The 11,511-nt window shown below is 52.3% G+C and overlaps 1 pseudogene; it reads left to right on the top strand.

Annotated features, from left to right (window-relative positions):
- Positions 1 to 3,361: 3,361 nt before the first annotated feature.
- On the top strand, positions 3,362 to 11,252 carry LOC131492400 (src substrate cortactin-like; annotated as a pseudogene).
- Positions 11,253 to 11,511: the final 259 nt, after the last annotated feature.

The raw sequence follows: 11,511 nt of genomic DNA, 5'->3' as shown, positions 1-11,511 counted from the left end.
GTGTGAGTATGTGTTTAACTTACAGTAATAGATTTTTTTCACTTGTGGCAAAGTCCTCATTTACAAGGAACAAACACTGGAGGCCATGAGAAGATGTATGCTGGCAGGTTGCAGTAATGATTTCTGTTGGCACGAAGAGAAAACTTTATGCAGCTATAAATCTTTGGAAGCTTGTTATTTTCTGTATTTTCTCAATGTGTCTGAAAACCAGTTGAGCTATTTCGTTAGCCAAATGCACTTCCTCCTTCCCTCCTTCAGATTTCTTCACAAAGCCGTGTGAAGTGTGAAAGGATGTCCTGGAGTCCTGAAAAGGTCTGCACGCCTGACGACTTGCCCTGGCGGCAGACGTCCTCCTGACATTTTTACTCTTCATCATGTTACACACGGATCCCTCCAGATGCCTGGGAGTTCCTCAGTGGATCGCTGGGTTTCAGAGAGAGACCTGTGAGCAGCCTCTCACCTTCCGCCGGGAAGAAAGGTCTGTGCCTTATCAAAATGAATGAAATCTTGCCATTTGCAGTTACATGCATGGAACTGGAGGATATTATGCTAAGTGAAATTAGTCAGAGAAAGACAAAAATCATATGACTTCACTCATATGAGGACTTCAAGAGACAAAAGGGATGAACATAAGGGAAGGGAAACAAAACTAATATAAAAACAGGGAGGGGGACAAAACAGAAGAGACTCATAAATATGGAGAACACACTGAGGGATACTGGAGGGGTTGTGAGGGGGGGATGGGCTAAATGGGTAAAGGGCACTAAGGAATGTACTCCTGAAATCATTGTTGCAGTATATGCTAACCAATTTGGAGGTAAATTATAAAACAAAACAAAACAAAACAAAAACAGAAAATTAAAACAAAAAAGAAAAGTCTGTGCCTTGTCACCATGGTATTCCTTCCCCTCAGACCACAGCAGTGAGTCCCTGGGCAAGGATGGGGAGGGGATTCTCCCTTTGGGTGTGCGGAGATCAGATCAGGATAGAAATTTTTTCTGGGAGGATATTTTGTTGTTTATAAGGTAAAGTCAAGAGGGCGCCTGGCTGGCTCTGTTGGACCAGCATGTGACTCTTGATCTCGGGGTCACAGGGTCGTGAGATTGAGTCCCACGTTAGGTGTAGAGATTACCTATCAATCAATCAATCAATCAATCAATCAATCAATATAAATAAATGACATTTAAAAAATCCAGCTCCGTTTCCTCTGTTGCCTGTGGTTTTCAAAGAGAACTCAGGAGCTGGGGAGCAGGAGCATATGGACTGTGGGCATGGCTGCCAGGCAGGATGTGAGGAATCAGGCACAGGTGCTCACCCTGCCCTCTGATGAGGCTGGCTTCCAGAAGGGCCAGGAATGGTGTGGCCTTGCCGAGTTTTCCTCATGAGTCTAGAACAACAGGCAAAGCCCTCTTTCACCTTCACCCTCCGGGAGATTTAGCCTCACCGGCCCTCCCCAGAGACCCTGTCCTTTTGTGTGACAGTTTCCCCTGGTCCGAACTGCAGGCAGCTTAAGTCGTGCATGCAGTTGGGTGGCCTCTTCCCAGCTCGGGGCCATGGGGCACACTTGACTGGAGAGGCAGAGACTGTGTACAAATCACACAACTTCCGGTCTGCCATTGTTTCGTTTGTGAATGGGCGCCCCGGCGAGACACTGCCTGGTTTCCCCTCCCAGGACTGAGATTTGAGTCTGATGTTTAAAACCGCGTCCACAGTAGATTGCATCTGGGAAATTCGTGCCAGGCTTAGGATACCTAGAGAGACGGGAGCGAGATTTGAGGTGGCCTTGAAGGGACAGTGTGGATCCTGCCTTACCTGCTAGCAAACTGTTGCCCTTTCAGGGCACAGTGACAGGGGTCGCATCTGGGCACTTGAGAGCTGTGCCCTGATTTGCCCCTCGCTGCCATCCCGGATTTGGACTTGAGACCCAGTAGAGCTGGAGGGGGCGGGTCCACACAGGCTTTTGTTCTGGCTGAATTCAAGCCCCAGGAGCACCCCAGTGTGGCACCCCAAAAAGCACCCACTGGGTGTCCCCAGTTGAGACACATGGGTGTAGTTTCCCCTTGATCGACTTAAAATAGTGTTTCATTTGCTTCCTGGCCCAGGTGAAGTCTTACTAGTACTGGTGTGGAAAACGAGTCGGTTCTCATACATAGTTTCTCTTGAAACCCGTGAAAGTTCGATTTTACATTTGCGGGTGGGAAGAGTCTTGTCCTGTTCAGGTGTGAGTCTGCTGTCCTTGGTCTCGGTGCCAGATGGACCCTTCTAGCACTCATGTGCTGGAGGTGGAGGGGACAGCACATCCTCTGAGATTCCCAGTAGGAGAAAAGTCCACATTGTACCAGCCAGATATTTCCCCCGCGAGGTGTGAAGCAGCCCTCCAAGAAATCACTTGAAAAAACGGACACGATTGTCAGAGCCTGAGTTAGGGATGTCACTATTACCCTTCCAGGAAGTACTTGAAATCAAAATGATTCCTGTTGTTTCTTTGAAGTGAGAAAGTCCATGGAACCGAGGAATCGCTCACGTTGTTGGGCTCCTTCATGTTTGGACAACACTATTGTCATGACTTAGTGAAGGCATGTTTTCTTTCTTACTTGCTTGCTTTCTTTACTTTATTGATGTTTATTAATGAGAGAGAGAGAGAGAGAGAGAGAGAGAGAGAGAGAGAGCCACAACGGGGGAGGGGCAGGGAGCGAGGGAGACAGAGGATCCAAAGTGGGTTCTGCACTGACAGCGCAGACCCAATGTGGGGCTGGGACTCATGAGTGGCAATATAATGACCTCAGCCAAAGTCGGATGCTTAACAGACTGAGGCCCCCAGGTGCCCCTGGATGGGTGCATTCTTAATGGATGACTTAACTGCATGGGTGACTTTTTGTTTTCCAGAACATTTTCTTAACTGAATTGAAGCCGGAATGTTTCTGATGGTCTCAGATGCCCTTTGAAAGCAGTGTTAGAAATGCCACATGATGTTTCTTTTGTGTCTGATGTAGTCATTCCTGCACGGGGTTGTGGGTGGGCATTTGGTGGCCCGGCTGCCCAGCCCCCCCAAGCTTAGAGCTGTCACACTGTGGCCAGAGAGCTTGTTGTGGCCTCTGAGAGCCGTTCTCCCAGGTGTCCCTGACCCCGGGCCCTGCTCTTTCAGATGTGGAATCTTAGGAAGGCCACACCATGTCCATTCCCCAGGGAGAGGGGGTGCTGATGAGACCCATGGGAGACTGACCCTATTTTGTGCTATGAGTCACCAGTGTCCTTCTGTCTCCTTTTTCCCAAAGGTGATTTTCCTCTTGTTTTCATTTGGGTTTTGTGTTTCTTACAATCCCCTGTGTGGGCTTCACTCCTCATTGACTACACTTTTCTGAATGATGTAAGTGGAAAGGAGCAGAGATGGGGGCCAAGACCGTGAAAGTTTCTGGGCACCATGAGCACATCAAGGAAGAGACTATCTTAATGCTGGTGTGAAATTGGTCTTTTGAAAGGCAGAGACACAGACCAGGGGGACACAGCTTTCCTGTGAACCCACACTGGCACGACTTGGTCTGTCTTGGGAGCTGATGTTCCCACAACACATGACTCTGTGCTTCTATACATGTGTTCGCGTAGGTACGTGGTGGCTTAGAATCTCCCATCACAAACAGTTCCTGTATTGATGATTCTAGCATCTTGTCTTCAAGAGGGGAGATTTCATCAAGGACTCGTTCACCTACGCTCTCTGCAAGTGGGTGTTCCTGCCACACACCATGTCTTTGAATACTTTCGAAGTTAAACTCCCCTCCACGACTCTAATTTTCCTGCTTTGTCACTGCACGTGGGGTATACTGGGGAGCTGCTTTCTAAGCCCCATATTCTCATGAAAAGCCCCAAATAGGAGAGCCGAGGGATTGTCCCGTGGGAGAGCAGGCCCTGCACCTGACTCGGCATGGCCTTACGCTGCCACCTCTCCCGGTGGTGTCTCCTAGTCAGGAAGTGTAGGTAAAAGGAACCTTGAAACTGTGCTCAGACTTTTCTTTAGGCTGCACCGGCTTCCGATTGGACCTTCCCGTCCCTACTGTGAGGGACCATCCCTCTGATCTGTTTGCTCACCTGTGGTGCTTGACTTCCTTGGCCCCAATATCTTTCAGGAAAATGAAGCTGTTCTTGGCTGAGGCAGAGCCAGGAAATCATCCCCAAAAGAGTGCGAAGTCTGTCGTGTGGGTATTTTAGACACAAGTGTAGGTTCCTCCCTGACTTGCTGAGCCCTCACCTCCACAGAAGCCACGTGAGAATGTGGAGGCCCTGGGAGCCGACTCCCGAGCCGGTGAAGTCACCATTGCTCTCATCGTCGTTTCTGTTCCCGTGGCTTTGAAACATGCTGGATGTTGGGAGAACCCCTGGGACAGTTGTGGGCACCCTGTGGCCGTTCCAGGTGTTGGAGCCGGTTCTACCCCCATCACCATTCCCAAGGACACTGGGCAGTGGCCAGGGCTGGTTTGCTTTTTCGCTATACCCTGGGATTGCCATCCAGATGTGTGGACGTGGTGACCCCTGGACAGCCCTGTGGGGTGGTCTTTGTGCCATTTTGTGGTCCCCTGATTGTGACAGCTCTAAAGGCTTCTTGACATGCCATATTTTGACCACAGCTTGGGATCTGCTTCACTATTCCCAGTGTTAAATGTAGAAAGGGGCTTTAGATGATAAACTCTGATAGTCTCTTAGGTCACCTTCGAATATGTAAGAATATGTAAACCCAGTAGTACTTCAAGTAAAGAGATGCTGTCTAAACATTTTGCCTCACTGTCTTTGACTAGTGTCCTCAGAGTCTCTGCGATGTGGGATTGTTGACTTGCTTTCCCCCTCTGCTATGAGCTGAGGCTTGCAAAGTGCTTCTCCTAATCCCGCTACCTGATGAAAGAGAACCTTTTCTCCATAAGAATATAGAAAATTCCCATTTTAGTACAGCTACTCTTGGATTTGGGATGACTCCCTCTGTGCTCCGGGCGGAGCACATTAGTTTCTGTTTTCCCTGTAAACTTGACTCTGAGTCCTACTGACAAGATGGGCCTGGCAGACTAAGGGGAGACTGGCAAAGGCAGGGACTGGGGGTGTGGAGGAATGGGGCCTAGTGGTGTAGAGATCCCACCACGTGACCTCACGTGTCATCTTAGAAGGCACCGACAGCCTCCCACCTTCCCAGTTCTGTCTCTTCTCTTCTCTTCTTCTCTCTTCTCTTCTCTTCTCTTCTCTTCTCTTCTCTTCTCTTCTCTTCTCTTCTCTTCCCTTCCCTTCCCTTCCCTTCCCTTCCCTTCCCTTCCCTTCTCTTCTCTTCTCTTCCCTTCCCTTCCCTTCCCTTCCCTTCCCTTCCCTTCCCTTCCTTCCCTTCAAGCATACAGAAGTTGAGAGAGAATGATTTTTAAGAACACCAGACCCTCAAGGAAAAGAGCTTGAAAGAGGAACAAAAGCCTCTCATGGTTATGGCAGGAAGTTCGGCATGTGGCAGGACTGGATGGACAAGGTCAGTGTTGGCATCATGTGCCTTTTCACTGCGGGCACAGAGTTGGCGAAGTAGGGGCTCAGACTTCTTGCAGAAGAGCGTTGAGTCCATGCGCTGAAGGTGAGATCCTCCTCCTTTGACTGACCTTTCTCATGAGGTGTTCCTGCGTCTTAGAAGCTCTTTTAGGATTCTCATGTGTGCCGGGGTGTGGGCAATGTGGCAGAAGGCCTTACTGGGGGGTGGTGGGGGGGCTCTGGGTGGAGGACAGAAGCCCAGAAGCATCTTGAGTGTGGGTGTTGGTGTCACTGCTGCCCCCAGTTCACCACGAGCCTAATCTGTGCCAGTCTGTAGACCAGAACCAGATCAGAGACTCTCCTTCACGGCATAGGAGAGCCTTCAGCCAGCTGGTGCCAGAACCAGACCTGGGGCTGTCCTTCAGTGTGCGGGCGAGGCTTCAGCCAGCAGGTGCTTTGCTGTCCTTCAGGCAGTGACGACCTTGACAGAACAGTCTAACCTGGCCCTCTGTGTAGAGTCACTTCCCGTGAGTCCAGGAGAGAGCACTCACTGAGGACAGTGGGCGAGCCTCCTCTGCCATCCAGCTATAGGGCTCAGCATGGTTGACTGCACACATCAGCCTTTGGTGGCACTTTGCATCCTCTGTCCTGAGACACCCGGAGTTCGTCCGCTCTATTCCACGCCACATGCAAGAGACTACGGTGTAGCGGGGTGATGTGTTACATGTTTCTCCAGGGAGGTACCTGTATACATTTGCAGACCTCCCTGTAGATGTGAATTTCCCAGTTTGAGCAGTGTCTCTTATTCTGGCCCAACAGATGTCTGCCACTGTTATGCATAGAAGGGAAGCCATCAGCTGATACGGAATTTCTGGTCTATAATTCTCACCTATCCCTTGTAATTCCAGATGCTGCTCAGATCGGACTCAGTGTTGAGCCAAGTGCAGAACTGCACCACTGGGTCACAGTGAGCCACGCTGAACTGTGTTCACACAGAGCAGATATTTAGGGGGTCCTAAGGGCACCGAACACCAGGTCTGGAATTTGCCTACGCTGGGGTTGGACCAAGAGTGAGCTACAGGAAACAGACAGGGACGTTTCCTGGTGTGACTGTCATTCCCGGAGATATCTAGACAGGCAGAGTGGGGAGGGGAATCATCTTTGGATTCTACAAAGTTGCCTGGTTGCCTTTTGCAGTACAAACAGACAACCCGTCACCGCCCGTGTGCTTGGGACAGTGAGAGAAACAGGTAGAGGCCTTTCCTTCCTGAAACAAAGCCTGTGCCCATGGGGTTGTAGGGATTTGAAACGGAGAGAAATTCATGGTCTGTCTGGGTCTCTAGCTCTGGGTTGGCAAAATGACACATTGGGGCAAACAATGAATCTATCAAGGAGAAGCTTGATGGCAGTAACAACAAAGCTGTCACTGCTGGCTTCTCTGCTTCTGTTGTCCTCTCAACACCTTGGGCTCTGTCCTTACTGGGCCCCGAAGCTTCCCTGAGGAGCCCTCCTTCCCGCCAGCCTGTCTCCAGCTGCCTTTCCCCCGTGTCTTCTGCCTGTGGTCCTTCACTCACCCTGGACATTACTGTATTTCCGTGGAGGCTCTCTGGGGCTGGGGCCTGTCCTCCTTACCTCGTGCCTGGCCTGGCACCGTGCAGGCGCTCAGCGATATCTCATGAGTTACCAGCCGCTGCGGTGATGGTACCCAGACAGCTGACGGAACTGCCCAGGTGTCTACACCTGGTATAGTGGGGAGACTGCCCTTACAGATGAATTTGGTGGGGTGCTGCCATGGGCTCACAGCCCCTCTCTCCGTGCCTCCCTGCACCTGTAGGCAAGTTGGCTTCCAGCTCTTCCAGATTGGACCAGCTTGTCAGAAATCTAGGTGGCTCAGTCTATTATGTGTCTGACTCCCGGTTTCGGCTCAGGTCATGATCTCACGGTTCCTGGGTTTGAGCACTGCATCGGGCTGTCTCCTGTCAGTGCAGAGCCTCCTAGGGATTCTCTCTCTCTCAATATCTCTGCACTCCCTGAAATGCTGTGTCTTTGTCTCAGTCAAAATAAAAAATAAAGTTTAAAAAATGAGATTCAAAAACACATATCTCTGAAGTTCTTTGTAACCTGTCCTCTCTGAGTTGGAAAGAGCCCTGAGATCCCTGTGTTAAGATTTGAGGAGAATGTGATGGAGTCTTGGAGAGGAAAACTCTGCTCAGGCAGGCACTGTTCGCACGAGTGTGGCCTGGGCAGGTGTGGCAGCCGCCAGGCCCAGTGTGCACTGCTGTCTGGCATCCTGCCCATGTCTGCGGGTGAGCCAGTGAGTTGGACCTCATTCCTGCTCTCGCTCCTCGGCTCGTTCCTGGCCTCGGCCAAACCTACTGCCTGGGCCATGAGACTAGGCTTCCAGACCACGCCCTCCCTGGTGCTGATGCCTAGTTATAGGCATGATTTTCTCAGTTGGATCAACCTGTTTTGATTAAAGAAAAAACTTGGAAAAATTGCCACTCTGCCTGTCTGGCAGTACTCTTAAAAAAGCTCTCTTACAACTCCTTTCTGGTAAGTTTTGTGCTGGGGAGTCCCTTCCGCAGGCTGTCCTCCAGGGGAGCTTTGTCAGCACTTTTGAGTAGAAACCCAGAGGCTGTGGGAGGCCAGTGTGCCTCAGGTCTCCAGGCAGGATGGACATCAGAGCAGAGCCGGGGAGGGGAGAGAGTGGCAGGGCTCCGAAGTTTGGAATAAACCTCGCCACTCTCTCCCTTGAACTGTGCTGAGAAGGGCCTCTTGATTTCCTCTTCACCCCGGCCTCTCCTGACCCAGGTATCTTGTACGGCCCTGGAGAGACCAGGTGGAGGGGTGTGTATGTGCCGTGTCCCAGGCAGTAAGAGGGAAGGTTCAGATGCCCGCACTGGGTCACACGTCTGGGCCGTCCACACTGGGGACAGAGCCTGGTGCTGGGAGGCCAGGCAGGGCCGGGGGCTGCCTGGGAGCTAGGTAGTCCATATTTTCAGCTTTGGAGGATGTGGGACATCTGGCATTTACTGAACTTGGTGGGCAGATCTCAGAAACGGGCTTGTATATAAATGCTCGGTGGGGGCTGCATTCCAGAAGCTTTGTTTGCAAAGTGCTGTGATGCCCGGGTAGCTGGTCCCACCGAGGCCAGAGTGGCGGGAAGCCTAGACTTTCCTGCGTGGCAGACCCTGTATGTGGATAGAGCAGGCGTTGCAATTGCAGTTTCTGTGTAGAGTGGTGGAGTGCATGGTGTCACCAAGAGCGTGAGTCTGTCTCCGCCTGTCGCCGCAAATCTCTGGTCCTCATTCCTATGCCACACGGTGGGCAAGTGCCTCGCTTTACAGAGCTAGCGATTGTTTCGCCATCTGTGGGTGCCAGGTGTCAGACTCGGCTGGGGAGGGTCCCGGCCTCGTGGCCCTTTCCCCACGCCCCTCAGATCACAATTCCCACCTGGTAGGGTCTTGGCTGGCTTCGGGGATCCTTCCTCCACCAGCTTGCACACAGAGCCTGTTCCCAGGAGGAGCCCTGGTGTGGACAAAGGTGGGGGCCTGTTCCCCGAGGACCATGCCCGGGGGTGTCTGATACAGCTGCTATGCCCGGCAGCTGACACCTTTGCTCTGTGACCTGTTTCAGTCAGCTGTCGGCCACGAGTATCAGTCGAAGCTCTCCAAGCACTCGTCCCAGGTCCAGTCCATCAGGGGCATTGGAGGCAAGTTTGGTGTCCAGGTGGGCAGAGTTGACCAGGTGAGTGAGGCGTCATGGGAACCAGAGTGCAGGTGACGGAGCCCCTCCCTCTAGACCAGGGAATGCACTGGGCCTCTCGAGATAGCACCTCGACTCAGGCCTGTGGGGTGCCGTCCAGGTGCAGAGCTTCTAGAAGCCCCCCGCCCCAGTCCCTGACTCAGATGATGTTCCAGGTTAACAAGTGAGAAGAGGAACACTGTTTCTTGTAGAAATCCCCCACATTGGTATCTACAGATCACATAGAGCAGGGACAGACAGCCTTCCACTGCCTAAGACCGTGCCCGTGGGGACCATTTCTAACCAGGCTCCCTGCATGGGTATCACTGTGACCCGGTGGTGTTCAGGGCAGACATGGCAGAGTGCCGCACACGTGCCCGTTTCCAGGGCTAAGGCCCGGTGTCCTGGCGCCTCTGGGCCTCAGTCTCTCAGTCTCTGACTGAGGGCCGTGTATACCCTGTTTTACATCACAGCAGTTGGGTTTTGGAGTTAACCCTCTGTCTGCATTCAGGCTTTACCACATGTCAGCTGCGGTTCTGCGTTACTTGCCTGTAAAACGGGGCGACGGGGATTCATGTCTCCTAGGGCCGTGTGCGCAGATGCCCCCCCACCATGCCCGTTGTGGTTACTGATGATAGTATTGTTCTTGGAAGAGCTCATGGAAAAGCAGGTGTGCTTGTGGCGGGAGGGGGTCGCCGAGGGTTGGCATTGCGGGGCTGAAGTCCACGAGCACAACTTACCGTGCAGGGCCTGCAGGTGGCTACCGGTCCACCCGCACTGCCTACTGGGCGTTGCAGAATGTTTCCTGGCCGAAAGTTTCCATCCCCAGAGCTTTGCGCGTGAGGTAGGCCTGCCCATGGCTTAGGAAGGCAGAGGTCAAAAAATAACACGGTTTGTGGTTTCAAACCTTTCACACGCATTCTGGGATCAGATGACCTGTTTTGGAGACCTCTAAAAACGTGTTTCCCTTCTTGTGGTAATTGCACTCTGTTGTGGGTTTTGAATACCAGGGGAAAACTGAGAAACACGCCTCTCAGAAAGGTAAGGCCTGAGGCCAGTCGAGCAGGGGGAGAAGCCAATGTCCCCGGAGGTGGTTTCCTGGGGAGTGCGGTGTCTCCTCTGGGGGAGACTGTGCTCTCCGGGTGCGTGGGTCCTGTGTCACCGCCACGGAAGCTGTCTTTCTGAGCAGTGTTCCCTGGACAGTCGGCTCTGGGGCCTGGTCAGTGAAGACCTATCTTCTCCCCTAACAGTGTAAACCCGAGCCTTTCAATTAATGATGGTTCACTTTTACTGGACACGGGCGCTCTCGAATACGTCACTGGCTGACCTTTCAGTTGTGCCCATGTTGTAGAACCTTTTTTACCAATGAAAGAGTGTCACCTTCTCAGAGGACTTGATGTGTCTTGAGCAAGCCGGTTTCTTCCGCCTCTTGCTTGTCATCAGATGAGCCAGGGCGCGGGTGCTGTGGCCAGGTGTGGGCATTTCCTGTCCCTTTGGAAAGGGATGGTAAGTGAGTAGCTTCCAAAGGGTTAGTTTCCCGAGTGGGAACGCGGCTCGTTTCTGCCCCAAGAAGCAGGTACCCATCACAGGCTTGGGGTCCTCGCTGCCCAGGGCACAAGTTGTAGGCCGAGGCCGGCTCACTGATGTGTGACCGTGGGTGGTGTTTTCATACGTGTGCGTCGTGTCCTGGTGACTCCTAATTCCGGAATGTTGCTGTCGTGAGTGATAGACCAGAGACCAGTCCATCGTCGGTCTTTGTCCCCGACCCCTGTCCAGTCCCCTCAAATTACTCGAGCGACTTTGGCATCAAGTACAGCCTCAAGGCAAAGCACGTGGACAAGAGTGTCGTGGACTTCAATTTCCAGGGCATGACCGAGAGACACGAGTCACAGAAAGGTCAGCCTGTGGCAGCACGTCCTCACCGCTTGGGGCCCCGTCGTGTGGGACGCCTCCTGCGTCCCCAGAATAGGACCCGGGGAGACAGGCCCACATTACACTCCCAGCCTTTTTACCTGAACATGTGAGAGCACTCCTGTCTCTTCCATGGGTTTAGGGGGATTGTCGTCCTTCGGATGCCAGCTCAACCCCAGTCCCGTGAAGGGCCCAAGTCTCCCATGCTACTTCCTTCTTCTCTGGACCATGGGATCCAGGCGCTATGCAGTTTTTGAAGTTAAAAACCTTGTTCTCTTGTGTCATAGACATTAGTGATTATTAAGAAGCATAAATTTCTAGAAGAGGAATTGCCGGGTCACGGAAGGTGGAATGTAAAATTTTGGTGGATGC

The sequence above is a fragment of the Neofelis nebulosa genome, chromosome 13 (assembly GCF_028018385.1).
Source record: "Neofelis nebulosa isolate mNeoNeb1 chromosome 13, mNeoNeb1.pri, whole genome shotgun sequence".
Taxonomy (NCBI): Eukaryota; Metazoa; Chordata; class Mammalia; order Carnivora; family Felidae; genus Neofelis; species Neofelis nebulosa.
Note: the sequence above shows the minus strand (reverse complement) of the source record. Positions and strands in the feature narration are given on the sequence as shown.